The sequence below is a fragment of the Spermophilus citellus genome (assembly GCF_964194105.1).
Source record: "Spermophilus citellus genome assembly, chromosome: 11".
Lineage (NCBI taxonomy): Eukaryota > Metazoa > Chordata > Mammalia > Rodentia > Sciuridae > Spermophilus > Spermophilus citellus.
The window spans coordinates 71,740,888-71,760,102 of record NC_138192.1 but is presented as its reverse complement, the minus strand read 5'-3'; the positions used below and the strand labels follow the sequence as shown (position 1 = coordinate 71,760,102).

At 36.6% G+C, this 19,215-nt stretch overlaps 1 protein-coding gene and 1 long non-coding RNA gene across 10 annotated transcripts in view; one reads left to right on the top strand and one right to left on the bottom strand.

Moving 5' to 3' along the window:
* The window catches only part of B3GALT1 (beta-1,3-galactosyltransferase 1), a 582,447-nt gene that overhangs the window by 113,605 nt on the left and 449,627 nt on the right, over positions 1-19,215 (bottom strand). The gene's annotated exons all lie outside the window — the stretch shown is intronic.
* The window catches only part of LOC308630737, a 94,238-nt gene that overhangs the window by 17,237 nt on the left and 57,786 nt on the right, over positions 1-19,215 (top strand). The window contains exon 1 of one of the 3 annotated variants that reach the window (XR_014018014.1): positions 9,588-9,644. The exons of the other annotated variants lie outside the window; for them this stretch is intronic. This is a non-coding gene — a long non-coding RNA (uncharacterized lncRNA). Of the gene's footprint in view, positions 1-9,587; positions 9,645-19,215 lie in introns of those variants that run through there. 3 annotated transcript variants of the gene reach the window in all.

Below are 19,215 nucleotides of genomic sequence, written 5' to 3'. Positions count from 1 at the left end.
GAATTTCATCTTGCCAAATGCTGGAGTTAGCAGGGACCTAAGAAATATATTAAAAAGGCTTGACTCCCAGAATTTATTGGCAAGTCCAAAGTAATAAAAAAGCAAAATTTGATATAACCAGGGGCTCTTCACACTATCATTTTTCACCTTTGCCACCTCCTCTCTAGCTGGCCTCAGCTATTTCTTAATGTGGTTTTGGAAATCGGAAGGGGGATTTAATGCCTTACTTGAGCATGCTTTCACTTGGCACAGGCTGATTTATATTTAAGATTGTATTCCTTCCTCCAGAGACAGTTGGAATATTGTTGAAGTGATTGTTTCAAAATATAAAACCATGTGTAAGTTCGGTTACTTGGACAGGGAGTGAGATACTGGCAGCACAACCAGAAAGGGAAGAAAAATAAAAATACTGAACATATTAAAAATAAGAGAAAGGCGGGAAAAAGGCAATTATGAATGGGGTATTTGAAATCCGTCAGAAATCAAAGATAGATAGAAGACCAAATAGATGAGAAAAACTGTAAGAATAAAAGAAAGGATATGGGAAAAATAAGTCACATGACTTGAAGCATCTCTCTCTCTCTCTCTCTCTCTCTCTCTCTCTCTCTCTCTCTCCCTCCCTTTCTCCCTCCCTCTGTTAATATAATCTATTTTATTTAAAAGAAAAGCAGTCGAGGAATGATATCTGTGGAACTGGATGGTTAGCAAGAAAGACATTTGAAATAGAAGCTTTCAAATTTATTCTCAGTTCTTTCAGATGCATATTTAAGAACTTTAAAAAGTTACCATGTGGCTGTTGAAACTGCCAGCACCTCCTTGGGTGCTCTCAGAAATCAATGGATCATGGTGCTGATTTCATGGCCAAGAATTCATATAGTGTGTAGAACTCTTTCTCATATCATTTGTTTTTTTGCTGTCGTAGTCTCTGAAGTGTTCCTGCACATTCAAGCCATGTCCACAGCTACTGAAAATTTGCTATTGCCTTAAAGCAATAATGTCCTGGAAATTGCTTTAACTTGATGTTACTGTAGCAGCCACAAGCAAACAAACTTATAAACTGGTAGCAAATGAGACAAAAGACCACTGCCACTTTCTTCTGTCTTTACATTATGGTTTGGGTGAAGGGTGACTGGACCAACATATGTTTACTTCCTTACTGATTTGTTCTAAAATATATGACTAGGCATTTTTTTTTTCTCCAGAACACTTCCTGGACTCATGTTTCTGTAACTTTATAGCAACCAATAGTTTTTTAGAAACCTGTAAATAGGACTCTCAGATGTCAACAAACACATTAGTTCAATGTCCTGCCTATGCACAGAGAAAGTGATATATTGCTTAGGGACTGAGCAGCCTGGGATCTATCTGCACTCTGATTCACCTTAAATTCATACTGCCTGCTTCTTACTTTCCTGCCTTTGAAAACTGGGTAATATGAGTTAGGTAAAATCAGGAGATGGAAAAATGCCTGCTACTCTCAAATGAGAGTACTGTATTACAGGCCTTCACCTAGCACCTTGCAGGGTGACAGGATATCATGGATCTTGTCAATTATCTCAGAGGATTTCAAGAACACTACAGTCTGAGGAAGCATCCACACCAGTCTCATCTGTGAAAACCTGAGTCAGAGATTAACAATGGTTCTAAAGAATAGTTCCATGATAAGTTCAATGCTCCCATGCTGTTAAAGAGTTTTCATGAGGACCACCAACAACTAACCTTGCATTCTTATCAGTCACCTGGAATCTCTTTGTGCCTCTGCTGTTAGTCTGTAAAAAGGAGATGGTATGTCTGACAGAATTGCTGCAGCATTCAAACTGTATTCAACTGCATTGGTGTTAGAAAGTTAGGAGCCACTTAAATCAAGAGTTAGGTACACTAGAACCAAACATCCTGGGCGAGAAACACCAGGATGTCATCAACAATGCAGGTGAATGTATGGGTGCTATAGGCTCCCCTCATGTCCTTGACTCCAGAGATTCTGCTAATAAGAAAATCAGGTTCTCTTCCCACTCTCACCAATAACTCTTCTAAAACTGCCCTCTCAGAGGTCACAGATAAAACCCGTTGGGGCAAGACTCTGCAGATTGTTTTAGTCTATCTGCCACTCCCCAGCTGTGTGAAATCTACTTGCCTCACTTTCTTTATGTGCAAAATGGGAATAAAGACACTTCTGTCTCATAGGATACTGTGAGGATTTAAGAAGGTAACATCTACAGAATTTGCACCATCCCTGACACACAGTAAACACTCAAGAAGTGTTAGTTGTTAATATAATCATCCTAAGTCTACAAAAGAATATTTTTTGCTATTTCTTTTTTCTTCCATTAATTATGTTAAAGAGAGTATAAAAATTACAGGCATAAGAAAAATGTGTCACAGTAGATTGGGTAGAGAGATGTGATGGGAGGGGAGGGGGGGATAGGGAGGGCAGCAGAATACAACAGACACTAGTATTGCTGTATGTATATTTGTGGCTGTATAACCAATGTGATCCTGCAATCTGTACACGTGAAAAAATGAGAATTCATATACCATTTGAATCAAATGTATGATATATCAAGATCATTGTGTTGTCTTGAGCAACTAATAAAAAAATAAAGAGTATACATACATTTTTTTACTTATACAAAGTGAACAACCAAATCAGCAGATTCATTTGCCTCCCTCACCTCCATTCAATGACAGATTTCCCACCAGGCTGACCATGGCTTAAGCCTTATGCATGGACACCAGGACTTAACTATGGAAGCAGATTTTCTGCCAGAGTTACAGATAGGCCATAGTCAGATTCAGATTCAGCAGTTTCCATCCTCAAGCTTATTTCCAGGTGAAGCTAAATCCCTGCCAATGGTATATCTGACTGCATGTTGGCTCCAGTGATGACTTAATTCTGGCCATCTGCTAAAAGTTTAAAAATGTAATTGTCTGGAGTAAGCACTGTGAATCCAAATAGGTTCAACTCCTAATCAAGTGCGCATCTCACACTTGTATTGTTTTGTCAATATGGTGCCCCCAAATGAGGAAATCTGACAGAAAGTCTTAATATAATATCTTGTAGTATCAATAAAGCTTATCCACATGTCCAATTTACAATTTTATGCTTTTTAATGTGTTCTAATTTTGGCTACATTGGCTGTATGGAGTGAGTTTACAGAAATATTCAGATCATAAGACATCTGTTCTAATTAAAGGCATTTGAATTTGTTTTATTGCAATGGCATTAGATTTGACATTGAGCTTAGAGATTTTGTTCTGGCCATATTCCTAGAGGAATGCAACAGACACCGCCATACTGTGTATAAAATGTTGCCTGTTGAAATGAGTCTTAACACAAGTGTTTCACCAAAGCACTGTAAATCAAAAGCAAAGTAAAAATCTGTCTGGTAAAGTCTAGGGGCTGATGAAGGAGAAAAATAAAGTCTTGCAGGAAGACAATTAATAGTTGAGGCAAGCGAGTCTGAAAACAAATGCACCCAGGTGCAGAGAGCCATCAAGAGCCATGCTCTGTCTCTACGAGATTATTCCATGATCCAGTCTATCAGCAGAAAAGAAGATGCAGCAGAAAAAAGAGGTACCTTCAGATAAAGCCTCTGATTTTAAATTACAGAGTGTAAATGGGAGATGGCTGTAGTGAAAAGCGGTTTCTTTTATGCACAGACAGTGTGCTCAAATAGCCCAGAGAAATAACCAAATGAATTCAGGCATATTGAAGAAGAAGATATCTAAAAAGATGGAGTGGTAATAATACTGTAAAACAACAACAACAACAAAAAATGAACAGTTAAACACCCTCATCTGAAACAGCAGCGACCCACACCAGGCTGAAAATGAGTAACTGTGACTCTATACAGTGAGAGAATGGTTCAAATACAGAAAATAAGAAAGAGTGCCTGGTTAGCCTTGGACTCTGTTGTGCAGAAGAGATGGATCTTCTAAAAACAAAGTGTTCAGATAAATAGTCCAGTACCCATAGCAGCTACTCAATACATATTTGAGGTGAGTAATATCAGTAGAACACTAGCTAAAATTTACTGACTACAAATTAGGTGCTGATTTCTGAAACTTATTTAATAATTTCACAAAAAGAAAAGCCAAACTTCAGGGAGATTAACTATTTCCTAAGTTAATGCAATTGGTCAATGTGCAGAAGAAATTCTATTTAAGGTTGAATATAAAACCAGCTCTATTTTTTTTCTTTTTTTTTTGTGGTGGTGGTGGGGATTGAACCCAGGGCTTCTGTGTGTGATGCAAGTGCTCTACCAACTGAGCTATATCCCCAGCCCAAACCATCTTAATTGCAATGGTTCAGTGGTTAATAGCATACTCAATGGAACCACATGTGCTGGGTTTAAGTCCCTACCACGTACATGCTGGAGTGACTTGCATGATCTCTTACAACTTTGATTCCTCATCTATAACATTAGAACTTTATTTATACGTTTGTTATTAGATTAATTGAGCTGGTACTTGGAAAGCACTTTATAATGAGTATTGTGCACCATAACACTTGATAAATGACAGTCATTTGCATCTTTTAAAACACCTGCAACTGTTTTGTGTGTCTTGCTTTCATGCAGACAAAAACATGAAAAAAGTATTTCTGACCAAAATCTATGGTCCAAATAGCCTTCTAGACATTGAGATTTGTCTCTTTTCCATTAAATAATAATTATATTTATTATTGCTGTCTATAACTTCTTGTGTGCAAATCAATGGTCAAGAAAGGAGGCATCATTGGGTTGTATAACGGCGTAGCCTTTGGAGACAGATAACCAGTTTCAGTCTCCATTACTTGTAGTTGTGCAGTCTTTGACAAACCAATTAATGTGTGTGTATGTGTGTGTGTGTGTGTGTGTGTGTGCGCATGTATGTGTCCACATGTAAGAGAGAGAGAGAGAGAGAGAGAGAGAGAGAGAGAGAGAGAGAGAGAGTGTGTGTGTGTGTGTGTGTGTGTGTGTCTGGGGATAAAACCCATAGTCTTGGTAAAGAATGTTCCTAATAATACCTCCTTTCAGGAGATGATATGTTTGAGAATATTTTGTAAACTGTAAAGCACTATAAAAATATTAGTTACTATGTTAACACAGTGAAAAGGTTTGAACGCAGTAAGAAAACAACACATTGCTGGTGAAGTTTGGAGAGCTTTCTAATTTGGGAGTTGTTGTAGACACCACTAGGAATTGAGACACAGTGTACTATATTTAGTTTAAAGCAAACACACACATAAAAAATAAAATGCAATTCAACTTTGTAAAAAACATAATTTGCTATACATGAGGAAAGGCCTCTGAATTAGATTCAGGAAACCTAGAGAGCAACATTATGGATGAGTGACCCAGTGGTTATAGCAAGTCAGAAAATAGAGGGGAGTTTTTACAATTTCATGCAGCATTTAAAAGGGCAGTTCTATTTCAAGCTTTTATAAAGAGATAATGGACTCTTTTCTTCCTTTGGAGTTGGGACAATGCTTGCTGAGCCCCCTTCTGGGCTCTGCAGGTCAGCTGTGAGGCCAGGATGCCTCTTCCACCACACACACCATCTCTTGCATTTTATCTACCAGGTAGAAATGAGTCTAATTGGAGGGGGAAGACCTAGGGAGGGCTGGGACTTGCAGCCTTGCAGTCAACACAATGCCTCTTAGCTCCTTTTGTGCCTTTATCAGGGGTTTTGGCCATTTCACCTCAGTACATGACTCTTTTGGCTCTGCTTGAATCTGAGTCTAAGTATACAGACAGAAGGTAGGAAAGAAGTGATCACTGGGAATATATTAGAAAGGGTAGAAGAATACACTGATTTATAGAATGGAATTATACAATTTGAAAAGGCAACATGTTGAAGAATAAACCCAGGCTTCATTTATTAAAGATTTAAATAAAAATCTTAAATAATAGGAAAAGGAATAAACATGTCAAATAAATAGATATGCTTTTCTCTCAACAGGTCCCGGCCTGTGTGTTAACCTCTGTATGTGAATCTGGACATAGTTCCAGGCTGTGACCTTTCTCCTATGCTTGTGAACACTTAGTCTCAGAGCTGGTGTTTCAGGAGCCAATAGGCTGCCTTCACTTTCCCTAATTGCCTAATAATATCCTATTTGAACCTGCTCTTTAACAGCAGAGGATGGGTAGTGGTAAGTGCATTAAATTACATAGGGTGATCAGGTGGATCCTTAGGGTAAATTAACAATTAGATATTATTTGACTTCCACCATCCTCCATCATTCTTGTTAGTACCTTTCCTTACCTGCCCACTCAACAAGCTCATCTGCTAGTGAATCTTAGGTGACTCTTTGATGGGCAAGGCTGCATTTCACTTATACTTACTCCCTCATGGTCCAGGTCTTTCCTATAACCTTCATTCCACACAACTCACCAGGGCCATTCTTTGCCAGGTCATTCTGATGCAATGAAATAGACAAGTGTATATAGGTAAGGTGGGTTTTTTTTTTTTTTGGTTGTTTTTTTTGTTTTGTTTCTTCCCCTGCTGTGACTAAAGTACCTGACAAGAACAAGTAGAGGAGAAAAAGTCTATTTGGGGACTCATGATTTCAAAGGCCTTAGACCATAGATGGCAGATTCCAGGTGAGGCCGAACATCATGGCAGAAGAGTGTGATGGAGAAAAGCAGCTGCAAGCATAGAACCCAGGAAACAGAGAAGAGAGTTCTGCTGAACAAGCACAGAATATACATCCCAAAGTTATGCCCCAAAGACCTACTTCCTCCAGCCACATCCTACCTGCCTAAAGTGACCCCTCAGTTAATTCCTATCAAGGGATTAATTCACTGGTTGAGTTAAGGCTCTCCTAACCCAATCATTTCATCTCTAAACCTTCTTGCATTGTCTCACACATGAGTTTTTGGGGGACATCTAACATCTAAATGTTCCTGATTGATAATGACTTAATAGGCTACCCAATTTATTCAAACAAAAAAAAATATACTGTTGGCAAGTTAAAATAAGAGCTAAGAAGAAAACAAACCAGAAATTGAGATTTTAAAAATGCATTATTAGTATTTACATATCAATCCAAGATATCTCCTAAGTTCATATTAAGTTGTCTTCTGAAATAAATGTTAACATATGTGAATACTATTTCATATGAAAGTACATATTTTAAACTCCAGTTAAAGAAATATTGGAAACAGACTTCATGTTTGTATAAAAAAAGGTACTGGGCTGGGGATGTGGCTCAAGTGGTAGCATGCTCGCCTGGCATATGTGGGGCGCTGGGTTCGATCCTCAGCACCACAAAAAATAAAATAAAATAAAGATGTTGTGTCCACTGAAAACTAAAAAATAAATATTAAAAAATTCTCTCTCTCTCTCTCTCTCTCTCTCTTTAAAAAAAGGTACTGGTTGTATACAATATAATCAAATAATGTGTAGCCATTAATTATGACATTATAAAAGACATTATATAGAAATTACTACCTCATCTTAAGTCTGAGACCCACATAGCTTTTATTTTCACATTTATGATGTTGAAAGATATCTCTTACCTCACTACAAAAAATTTAACAGTTATTAAGTAGATAAGTCAGTTGTGATCTAAGATGTTTGCATGAGCAATGTAGTTGTGTGTAGAGAAAGATTTCTGTTCATCTGTGCGTCACTTAGTTATTTGAAATGATACAACTGTGTTTGTTGAATTTTCATCCAAGTTTGTACATCTAATTATCAACTTGATTATCTTTTTATTTTTAATTTTTTTTTTAGTTTTAGTTGGACAAAATATCTTTATTTTATTTATTTATTTTTATGTAGTGCTGAGAATCAAACCCAGCACCCTGCACATGCTAGGCAAGAGTTCTACTGCTGAGCCACAACCCCAACCCATCAACTTAATTATCTTAACATACACTTTCATACAGCTTTGACTTGGAAAATGTTGTGTATACAGAAGCTTGTATCTGTTACATGGTAGACAATGCAATTAAAGGCAGCAGAAACAGTCAAATCTCCAGGAATAGATTACAGGAGTTTCAAAGCCAGGAGAAGATAATTATGATTAATAATGATTAAGATAAAAGGATGGGCTCTCACTTCAGGCACCAACATATCAAACATTTCTGACTGACTTTGAAGAGGAGCTGTTTAACTTTCATCCATTTGTAATACAATTAAGCAGAAAACAAAACTGAATCTAGTCAATGAAAAAAAAAAACTTCCTATGAGGTCTTTGGGAAGCTTTGATTTCCCTCAAAATTTTAATACTAACCCTGAAGGGATAATATCTAGAAAAAAACATGTGTTATGAGAAGTGACAAGGAGAGGAATTTTGCCCCCAGGATGGAACATACTCAGCATCTAACCCATTCCTGATGTAGATGATTTAGATGAGAAATCTGAATTATTGGAGACTTCTGAGACAACGGTATTTAGATGAGACTTTCAGATGAGATTTAAATGGATCTTGAATTGATGCCGTAATAGGTTGAGATTTGGGGGTATGCCAGAATGGTGTAAATGTACTTTGCACATGAGTGGATGTGATCTTTGGAGACAGAGGATGGACTGAGTTGGCTGGAAGAAATCCTCCTTCCTAAAGTATATTTTCTAATTCCCAGAGCTGTATACTATAACTTTATATGGCAAACAATATGAGTAAGTGAAGGACCTGAGAGGAAGTGATTATCCTGTGTTACTACTAGCTGGTGGGTCAAGGAAGTGCTTAACCCAGAATTTGTTCTTGGAGCTCTGGAATTTTGAAATTAGAAGGGATTGATGATTGAATAAAACTAGAAAATGAACTCTAAACATGTCAAAAAAGCTAATGGAGATAACTACATCTGGCTCTCAAAGACGAAGCTTAAACCCATCACGTGTGAAACTTTCCTTCATCCTGGCTATGGGGCATTATGGCATTAATGGTATTTCTCAGCTCAAACAATGTTAAAGATTCCTTGTGCTGGTCAATGAGCTTCTGACCTAGAGCAAGTGGTTCTGATTCAATTGCCTGTCACCTGGTTCAGAGAAAGGGGTTAGAGGTTTTTTATGACATAGCTTTATACTTGTGCTCCATCATTTCCTATCCATGGTCAAACATGAATGAACATGCATCAAAATGCAAAAGTGCTCAAATCAAAGAGATAGTAAAAGTAAAATGCCATGTGTTGTTCACATGTAAATATTCATGAAATTAAGGATGCCTCAGGTTCTTTGAGACTATTCTTCAAGGAAGAATGCACTAGGTGAAATGAGACAGACTTCAGTATGAGACTGCTTGTGCTATAATACTAGTTGTGTTAAATTGGACTGACTATTAACTTCTTTGAGCCTTGGTTCTCTCAACTGAAAATTGGAGATAATAATATTGATCTGATGGGACATTGTGAATATTAATTAGACAAAGTTTCTAAACCCAGTGTTTAATCCAGTGCCATATGTGAATTTAGTCACTATTGTTCTCTGATGCCACATTCTCAAATGGAAGTTTAGTCACATTGCTAGTCCAAAAGGAGTTGTCTTGGGGCAGGGCAGGATTTCATTCATCTTTAAATCATGCTTGCTAGTTACTCTTAGGTTCATTCTTCTTTAAATAATGCTTGCTGTTTACTCTTAGGTTCATTCTTGGCCACTGTTATGTATCAAGCAGGGCTGTGTGCCTGGACCAGTGGAAGCCAGCCCAGGAATAGAAGAAGGTAGGCAGGTTCTTGACAAAGATGAAGCTAACACAAAGCAGGAGAGGAATAGGTAGAAGGTAGGACTGACAATATTAACCTTCAGTGAAAAATTTCTACACATAAGAAATGTAAGCCCCATTTCAAGAAATAATCATAGCAAGAATCACAAAAATGCTTGGTATTCGAGAAATATTTGGAAGCAAAGCAGACCTAAACTTGCAAGGCAGTTTGAAAAGTGAGTACCTAAGATAAGGACCATGGACAGCGCCACAGAAATTCATTTCTTCCCTTCAGAAGAGATGGCAACTCAAAACTGATTTTATGCAGGAGGTACTATCAAGGTGCTGATTGGTCCAAAATTGATTAAGGCTTATTGGATTCTCAATACCTAAGGAAATTTTTACCCATTGGATATTTCCAAACAGCTCAGGAATGGCATAATATCTGGACAGAACTGTTTTTAATTGTTTCTCCTAGTAGAAAAGGAAGTCTATTGTGTGACCTTCCGTTCTGTCAGGAAGGTCCTCATCTCCCTCAACATGACTCTGATATTGAGAATTAGGGTTGGTGGGGTCAACTGTGGAATGTTTCAAACAGGTGAGGTTGTGATTGTGGGAGAGAGTTCTGAGTGTGTTTTCCTAAAGCCATATTCATCCAGTTCAGTAGATTGTCTAACTTCACTGATGTTCTTTCTGTGTCCACAAAGAAGTGGATATGAATTTTGACATTCTTTCCATGTATGCTTTTAGTCCTTCTTAACTAGAAAATCTTAGGATCAGATACGAATTTTTATTATAAAAAATAAAGTAATTTGGAGTATTTGGTTGAAAATTATTATTTCAATGATGCCAGAGATAAACAATATATCCCTGAGGAAAAAGAACTGTAAAAGTATATAGAGCCTGAAATCATCCAAGCATTTCCAAGACCACCAAAAATTGAGGTGTTGCTGATAAGGGAATAAGAGAACCCTAGCAATGTGCTTTGTTGCAAAGGACCATGGTGACTTAGAACTAGGGATCCTGTCAGGTCTGTTGGGCTGGGAATTGATAGATATACAGCTTTACATAAATGAGTTTGAATTGACAGTTGTCCTCCAGTTTTAAGACTTCTAGAGGACAAAATACAGGGGTTCATAAAGTTCAGAATGTCTGAAGAGCAGCACATCAGAATATAGGAGAGCTGTTGCCTAAGACATGCCTGCTCAGATATACAGGCTTTGGGTTATAGAAACCACTGTGAAAAAATGTGGCTGAGAAGCTTGTGTATTCTTCTGGGTAAAGGGTACTCATTTTCACTTCTGAATAATGAATTGAGACTTCTCAGTGGTCATGTATTCCAACCACTGAAAGGAATAAGGCCTTGTATTTTCTGGAACAGTGATTCTCAAAGTGTGGTCCTTGGACCCTTGTGAGTCAATGATATCACTTTAGGAGGTTCACAATTTCTGCCTTTTTCCAATTGTATGTCTTCACAAGTTCTACATTTCTACTTATACTTCAACCAAAGCAATGGATCACAACAGAGTGGTTACAAAAAAGAATGTAAGAATCCAGTTGTTTTCTAATGGGTCAGGTAGTAAAGAGATTTGTAAAAGTATAGGTAATGCCATCTACTCCCTAATTTGTTTTGGAAAATGTAGTTATGTTCTTTTCAAAAAGATGCCACTCATTTAAATATATAGTTAATTGCCTTTTAAAATTAAATAAGTTTAACTCTTAGTTTTAATTCTGAATATGGTAAATACTGATAAATATAACCCACATAATAAAAAGCTCTTTGGGGTGGCCATGGTGATGCCTATGATCCCAGGGATTCTGGAGGTTGAAGCAGAAGGATCACAAGTTCAAGGCCAGTCTCAGCAACTTACCAAGACTCTGTCTCAACATAAAAAAGAAAGAGGGCTGGTTAGAGTACTTTTCAGTGGTAGAGCAACCCTGGGTTCAATCCCCAGGACTGGGGAAAGAAAAGCTCTGAAGGGTCTTTAAAATTTTTAAGAGTAAAAAGGGTTAAGAAATCAAAATTTTGAGAACCATGATTATAGTGGTATCAGAATTCATGTTTCTTTGAATAAGTAACTAATCCTTAAATAACAAAGTAAAACTGAACAAAATCACTTGGTTTCTGACATCTTAGGAGATATTAAGTTGTCTGGAAGATGTAGGGGTGGCTCTTTAGATATTTAGATTTTTTCACTTAGTTTGATAAGGGCTGATCCATCTGGAATGTGAAGTTTCCTCTTCAGGGTTCTGTATTCTCCCCCTTGGGTTGAATTTTAGCTTTGGAGTAAGCCTTGACAAAGAATATGAATGGCTATGTCACTATTCACCTACATTTTAGCCTCTAGAATAACCCAGTGATCTAAGAAAGTGTCCTGCAACTAGACATGATTGAATCAAAGAAAGAAAAAATTAAGAGAAATGCAAGGAAAATCTCTCTATTGATATTGATGTAAAATATTACATTTTGAAATATTATCTCTATGTAACTGGTTTAACTTTCATCACTTAGATATATCAAATGTAAAAATAGTTCTCTATATTTCACAGGAGTGCAATTTTTAGGAAACAGTAAACAATACTGTTAAGCTTTATCTTTGAAGCAAACAGATTTATGAGTATAGACCAACCTCAGTCAACAAGGCCAATTGAGATGAAGTCCAAAATAAATATAGTATGGTGATACTATAAATAGTATAGATAGAACACTATAGTAACATATAGTAACATGGTAATACTTTCATATAAAATGGTAAAGGAAATGAAATCTTAAAGTTTTGAAGCATATGTTGTATTTCCAGCTACTACATAGTTAAAAATTTAAAAATATATGAATTACTGGATTTACATTAATAAAAGGAAAACTTGGGTTTGAGATTTTGAGAAAGTCATGTAGTCTCTCTCTTTTTAAATTTTTATATCTCCTAAATGAAGACATTACATCAATTATCACCAGGCCTAACATTCATTCCTATGCAAGCCATAAGCAGAGTAGGTTTCTTGGGTATAGTCTATTCTCTCAGGTAGTTTAAATTTGTTTCCTGCTGGGTTATAATTATTTTTGTTTATACTGTGAACTAAATTTATTATAAAGTTTAAAAGCAACATGTGTCACAATCTTAAATGGATAATCCAAAATAGGGAATAGTAATACCAAGCAAATGACATTTTACAGAGGACGTTAAGACAATCTTCAAAGAAAAATTTTCTTTGCAATGGTTTAGATGTGAGGCATCTCCCAAAAGCTCACGTGTGAGTCAATGCAAGAAGATTCAGAGATGAAATGACTAGATTATGAGATCTTTAACTTAAAAGGTGGATTGATCCACTGATAGGGATTAAGTGGGATGATAAGGATGGTAAATGTAAGCAGATAGGAAGTATCTCAAAGAAGTAGATCAAAGAAGTAGAAGGTATGCCTTTGGGTTTTATATTTTGTCCTTGGCAAGCAGATCTCTCTCTCTTTCCTTCTCTCTCTCTCTCTCTCTCTCTCTCTCTCTCTCTCTCTCTCTCTCTCTCTCTCTGTCTCTCTCTCTCCAACCTGATTGCCAAGTCCTAAGCTGCTTTTCTCTATCATACCCTTCAGCCATGATGTTCTGCCCCACCTCAGGGACATAGGTATGGAGTTGGCTGATCATAGACTGAACCTTGGAAACCATGAGACAAAACATGCTTTCCTCCTTTAATTGTTCTTGTTGGGTCTTTTGTTCACCAGTGATGCAAATGCTGACTAAAACATAGTATTTTTAGCAGAGTAGAATTTTGTTACTTAAGGATTTAGATTTTTTAAATACAATAATTTTGGATTCACTTGCCCTTGAGTATTCTTTGTCCTTTATACTTCTAAAAGTTGATGATTATTGCAGTGGTACATGCCTGTAATTCTGAGAACTCTGGAGACTGAGGCAGGAGGATCACAAGTTCAAAGTCAGCAATTTAGTGAGGCCCTAAACAAATTAGTGAGGCCCCATCTCAAAATAAAAAATACAAAGAGCTTGGGATGTGGCTCAGAAGTAAAGTGCCCCTGGGTTCAATCCCTGATATAAAAAAAAATGTATGTATGTATTATTTTAATTAAACATGTTTGTTGACTCTGAATAATGAACAAATCAGGGTCATTAACCATTTCCATCTACTTAAACAGTTTCTTAAAAGTCCTTTACACTTTTTTTTTTTTTTTTTGCTGGGCTACCTTGGAAGTGGTGGAAGTGGAGTGGAGACAGAATGAAAAGAAGAAATCATTCTTGACCAATTCATATTTCCCCTCTGGTTCACTAAAGCTTGTGCCATTTGATTTGGGAATTTCAGTTTCCACTACTTCTGATTTTTGTCCAGTTCTAAACAACTCTGTCCAACAGCACATGATTCCCAAGGCATTGGAATAAAAATCTTATCAAAGTCTATGCTAATTCAAAGCCATCAGCTTAGAGCTTGTCTACCACACCATTGCATTTGAAGTAACCAATTATTATGTAAAATTCTGGCTTGTGGCATTAAGGATATGCAGGAGTCATGAACTCTGTATGATTATAAAAAACTTGAATCTTCATTAAAAGGACATAGAAAGTTAATTAAAAGATAATTAAAAGGAATAAGGATTTTTGAATATCTGATATTTTCTACTTATCCTTCATATCTGCAAAGCTGAAAATTGTGGTCAATGTCAGGTCAAAGACATAAAAGTCTTTCTCTTGAGGTATTTTCATCCTCTTGACTTTGTTTGAGAAGAGGAGTCAATCGTTTGTATAACATAATCCACTCACATCATATCAAAGAAGGAAGGAGCATTCAGTCTGAAATGTACTGCACAGATTCATTAACTTCAGAATATCTGATAGGAAATTCTCTGCTACAAGGTAACTATATTTATATTATAGTACATTTAGACTGTAGCCTGCATTAGAGCTATACTAAGATTCCGAGTAAATAAGAACTGGTATTACAATTAATTTGAGAAAACTAATTAGTTAACTTTATCCCTTAACACAAAATATTTCTTTTTCAACAAAAGCAACCAAAAGTGAACACTGTAGTCAAAGGTAATATTTTTGAAAAAAAATCAAATGAATAAAAAACAGTTAACACTAGAGAATATTTATCATTAGAAAAAGGTTGAGGCCAACTAAGCTTATTCCCAAAAGAGGTCAGATGTTGACAAGACAATGATGGCACTATTAAGGCAAATGCCAGTCCCTGATGGCTCTCAACCTCTGCTTTTCTACAGGACCAGGTTTCTTCCTCAACAGGACTAGTCCTGCTCAAGTTCAGAGCCATTGCTGCCTGATGGTAGTGTGTAGGAGCTCTAGGCAGCTGTGGGTCCCTGAGATATGGCAGCCACAGCCGTGCCCCTGAGATTCTACCTTGGTTTCCTCTTCTCTCCTGAGCTTCTCTTTCTTGTTCTGGAACCTGGACTTAGGCTCTGGCACTTCACACATCTTCCCCAATTTCTTCCTCCCTTCCTCATTTTGAGGTCTAGTTCTTGTCCTAGCAATTTGTAGCTGTTGCCTGGTTCTTGTTCCCTTAAGTTGCTCATCCACAAAACATAACACTGCTATACTTCTCTCAAGATACATCTGCCTTTCTGTGACAGGGAAAAATTTCTCAATTGTACTGTCATTTTCTGCTTCTGTCCTTATTTGTCCATAAAGAAGAATTTCTACAACAGGAAATCATCAAAGGCAATGTAGGCAGTGAAGTATACAAGCTCTCCCTTCACTGCATTAAATTTGCTAAATTCCTTCCTGCTGTCCTTAGTTGCTCTTGTTCCTATTGGAGTTGTGGTCAGATACCAAGACTTCCTGGTTGCATTAAACAAATTGTCTGTAACTGTGTATTTGCTCTGGCACATAAACTAAATTGTCTGTAACAGAGTGTATTTTAAATGATGAATAACACCTGCACAGCATTTTCTAGCTGAGATAAGAGGGAAAGGGGCTGGAGAGAGAGAAAGATTAGATGGAGGGAGGGAGAGAGAGAGATTAGATGGAGGGAGGGAGGGAGGGAGTGAGGGAGAAAGAGGGAGAGAGAGAAGGAGGGAGAGAGATTGAACAATAATAATATACATTAAATGTTAATCCTATAGGATGGTTCACGTGAAGTTCTCAATACATTTTCCAAATGGGTGATATACTCTTTGAACCTCTTCTCTAGGGAAACTTTTAGAATGATATACTATATTCTCAGTGCCTAAAAGACAGGAATCTGCCAGTCAGAAGGCCTCATGTAATATACTCTGTCAAAAGTCAACCAAAGCATAAGTTCAATGCTTATAAGGAGGGTAAATATGTGGCAGCGGAATTTTTCTTGGAGAAAATTTAAATATATCACACTCTAATGCACTTCCCAAACCAGAGTCTGGTCCAAAGTAGAAGCATTGCATATACTTATTGGATGACTTATTGAGTTGGTGTTTGGTGTCCTTACATGTCCTGTCCCTGGAAGCCTTTCCTGGTGACTATACTGATGTTTAGTAACCTTCTTTTTGTTGAATCCCCAACTGAGATCTACTTCATGGATGGTATGCAAGATATATGGCCCTGATATTTTAATGCAAGCAGTGTTTATTGACAATGACAAAGTTGGTAAGATTTCTATCATTTGAACAGTCTGAGAACAATTTTCAGTTGGCATGATATAGGTGAAATATTCATATAATTGCATATTAACTTCTACCCAAATGTCTCAGTTGGTATCTCCATATTATGTCCTTTATCAGCAAAGACAAAATAAGCAAATAAATAGTAACATCAAACCACAAAACTAAACAAGCAACAACAACAACAACAAAAAAAGAAAATGAAGAAAGAAACCTTTTGCACAAAAATGTCAACTTCTCAATAGAACATGTTGAGATAAAATGAGTACCTTTTTATAAACATGTTCTGTAGGTTTATATTACCAAGAAGGCTCAGTGTAAGAAAAATCACATTTTAACCACAATATAGGATGGAAAGGAAACTACAGCATAGGTTGCTAGAATTTTAGAGTGCAAATAACATTGCTCTTATTGATGGATGGATTTTAATAATGCAATTGTTTTAATAATGATAGTCATATCATTAGGCAAACCAAAAAATAGAAAGGCAATTCACTTTGTTCAAGAGTGGTAGCTACTTATTCCCATTCACTAAGGAAACTGCCACCCACCAAGCCTGGCTTTTTAAACTACTCTCATCTTTATCCTACTTCTTTCCCCTTTTTCCTTCTTTTTCTTACAGTCCTGGGGACTAATCCCAGGGGTGCTCTATCACTGAGTTATATCCCCAGCACATTTTCTTTTTTATTTTGAGGTAGGGTGTTGTTGAGGTGCTGGGGTTGGGTCTTGAATTTGCAATCTGTGTGGTCTTTATAATCTACTGCTCTGATAAATAAAATACCAAACTTTTAAAAGAATAGCTAAACTGTGGAACCAACCCAGATGCCCTTCAATAGATGAACAGATTAAGAAATGTGGTATATATACACAATGAAATATTACTCAGCCTTAAAAAGAATGAAATGATGGCATTTGTAGGTAAATGGATGGAGTTGGAGAATATCATGCTGAGCAATGTAAGCCAATTCCTGAAAACCAAAAGCCAAATGTTTTTTTCTGATAAGTGGATGCTGATCCATAATGGAGGGGGAGCAAGGGAAAAATGGAGGAACTTTTGATTAGGCAGAGGGGAGTGAGAGGAAGAGGGCATGGGGGTGGGAAAGATGGTGAAATAAGATGGACATTATTACCCTATGTACATGTATGACTGCATGAATAATGTGACTCTGCATTGTGTACAACCAGAGAAATGAGAAATTGTGCTCCATTTGTCTACAGTGAGTCAAAATGTATTCTGCTGTCATGTATAACTAATTAAAACAAATAAAAACAACAACGACAATAACAAAAAGAAGCAGTTGCATCTGGTGATTAGCCATTTTTTCCTCTGTAGGTTTCAGATATAACAGATGGTAACCATGGACATGATATAGTATTTTCTACAGACTTGATAAGCTTTTATTGAATTATATTATGCCAAGTTTGGTACAAGTAAAGTATTTGCAATAAGTTATTATGTATTACTACTGTTAAAGTACATCAAAAACATATTCACTGAACTTTCCTGTACATAAAACATTATAGTATTTAACAAAATGTATAATTAAAGTAGCAAAACTTATATATGTTATTTTAAAAGATATCTCAAACACCAATACACACACACACACACACACACACACCTGACACAAATAAATAGAAAATGAGTAAAATTAAATTGTTGTTATGGAACTTGGGATAAATTTCAGACTCTGAATAGGTGTGATGATGTGCTTCGTAGTCAAACTTAACATGTGATATCATTTTGTTTGACGTTGATTGCTAGAATAACTAAGGATATTTTTCAGGTTGTTTCATATATTGATAATAAACCTATTAATGAGAAGATGTGGCATTAATCAAATATCTTACCTAATTTAGTGTACATTAGCATATTGTAAACTAGAATTCTTGTTTAACTATTGATGGGGTTAGAACATTCTATCCCCCAATGTGGCACATTGCCCATAAACAGAAGTTTTTCCTTTCCCCACTCTTGTCTCTTAAAGCGGGCCTTGTTTTCTCTGCCCTTGAAGACTTTCCTGTGATGAGTGTCAGACAGGATACCTGGAAGGAAGGAATGTCACACAGGGAGGTCACAAAGAACCTGAACTTAGAAACCTTGCTAAGTTGCCCCTAGTTTATTACCATCAGATCACGCCCTTGGTCCTCCAATTATACTTTTGCATGATTGTCCATAAAAAGACACTTCTCTGCCATTTCTTTAGGTCTTCATTTCTGAAAGGTTCCGATGTTACCTAAAATAAACACTAAGTTAATTTGTATGTCTTTTTTTTTGTAGTGATCTCAGTCGTGATTCTAATGATGGGTCAAAAAAGTCATTACTTTTCTACTCTACATGATCCTATATTGACATTCTAAAGTAGTGCTTACTGAGAACACATTCAACATAATGCAGAGAGATGCTAACATGTTTTTATACAAACTTCGTCATGGAGAATGAAGGACATACTTAGTTGTTTCATGACTCATAAAGAAGTAAGGAGCCCGGGCATGGTGGCACATGCCTGTAATCCCAGGGGCTCAGGAGGATGAGGCAGGAGGATTGCAAATTCAAAGCCATCCTCAGCAACTTAGTGAGGCCCTAAGCAACTCAGTGAGACCCTGTCTCTAAATAAAATATAAAAAGGGCTGGAGATGTGGCTCAGTGGTTAAGAGAGAAAACAGGATTTATTACTGTTTATGAAATGACTTGGATGAATCCTATTTAAGAATTACTAATATATATGTCTGACACAAGAAAAGAATACTTACGTCATATTGTGGAAGTTGCTTTTTATTTTGTGATTTGGTGACACTTTGATTTGTGTCTTTAGTTTTTGTTCTTCTCTCTTTGAACTCAATAATCCAATCCAATTAACATCCTCTGCCTTTCTTTTTCTTTTTTTTTTTTGTAGTTCACCTGTATTTTTTTAATTGGTTGTTCAAAATATTACATAGTTCTTGATATATCATATTTCACACTTTGATTCAAGTGGGTTATGAACTCCCATTC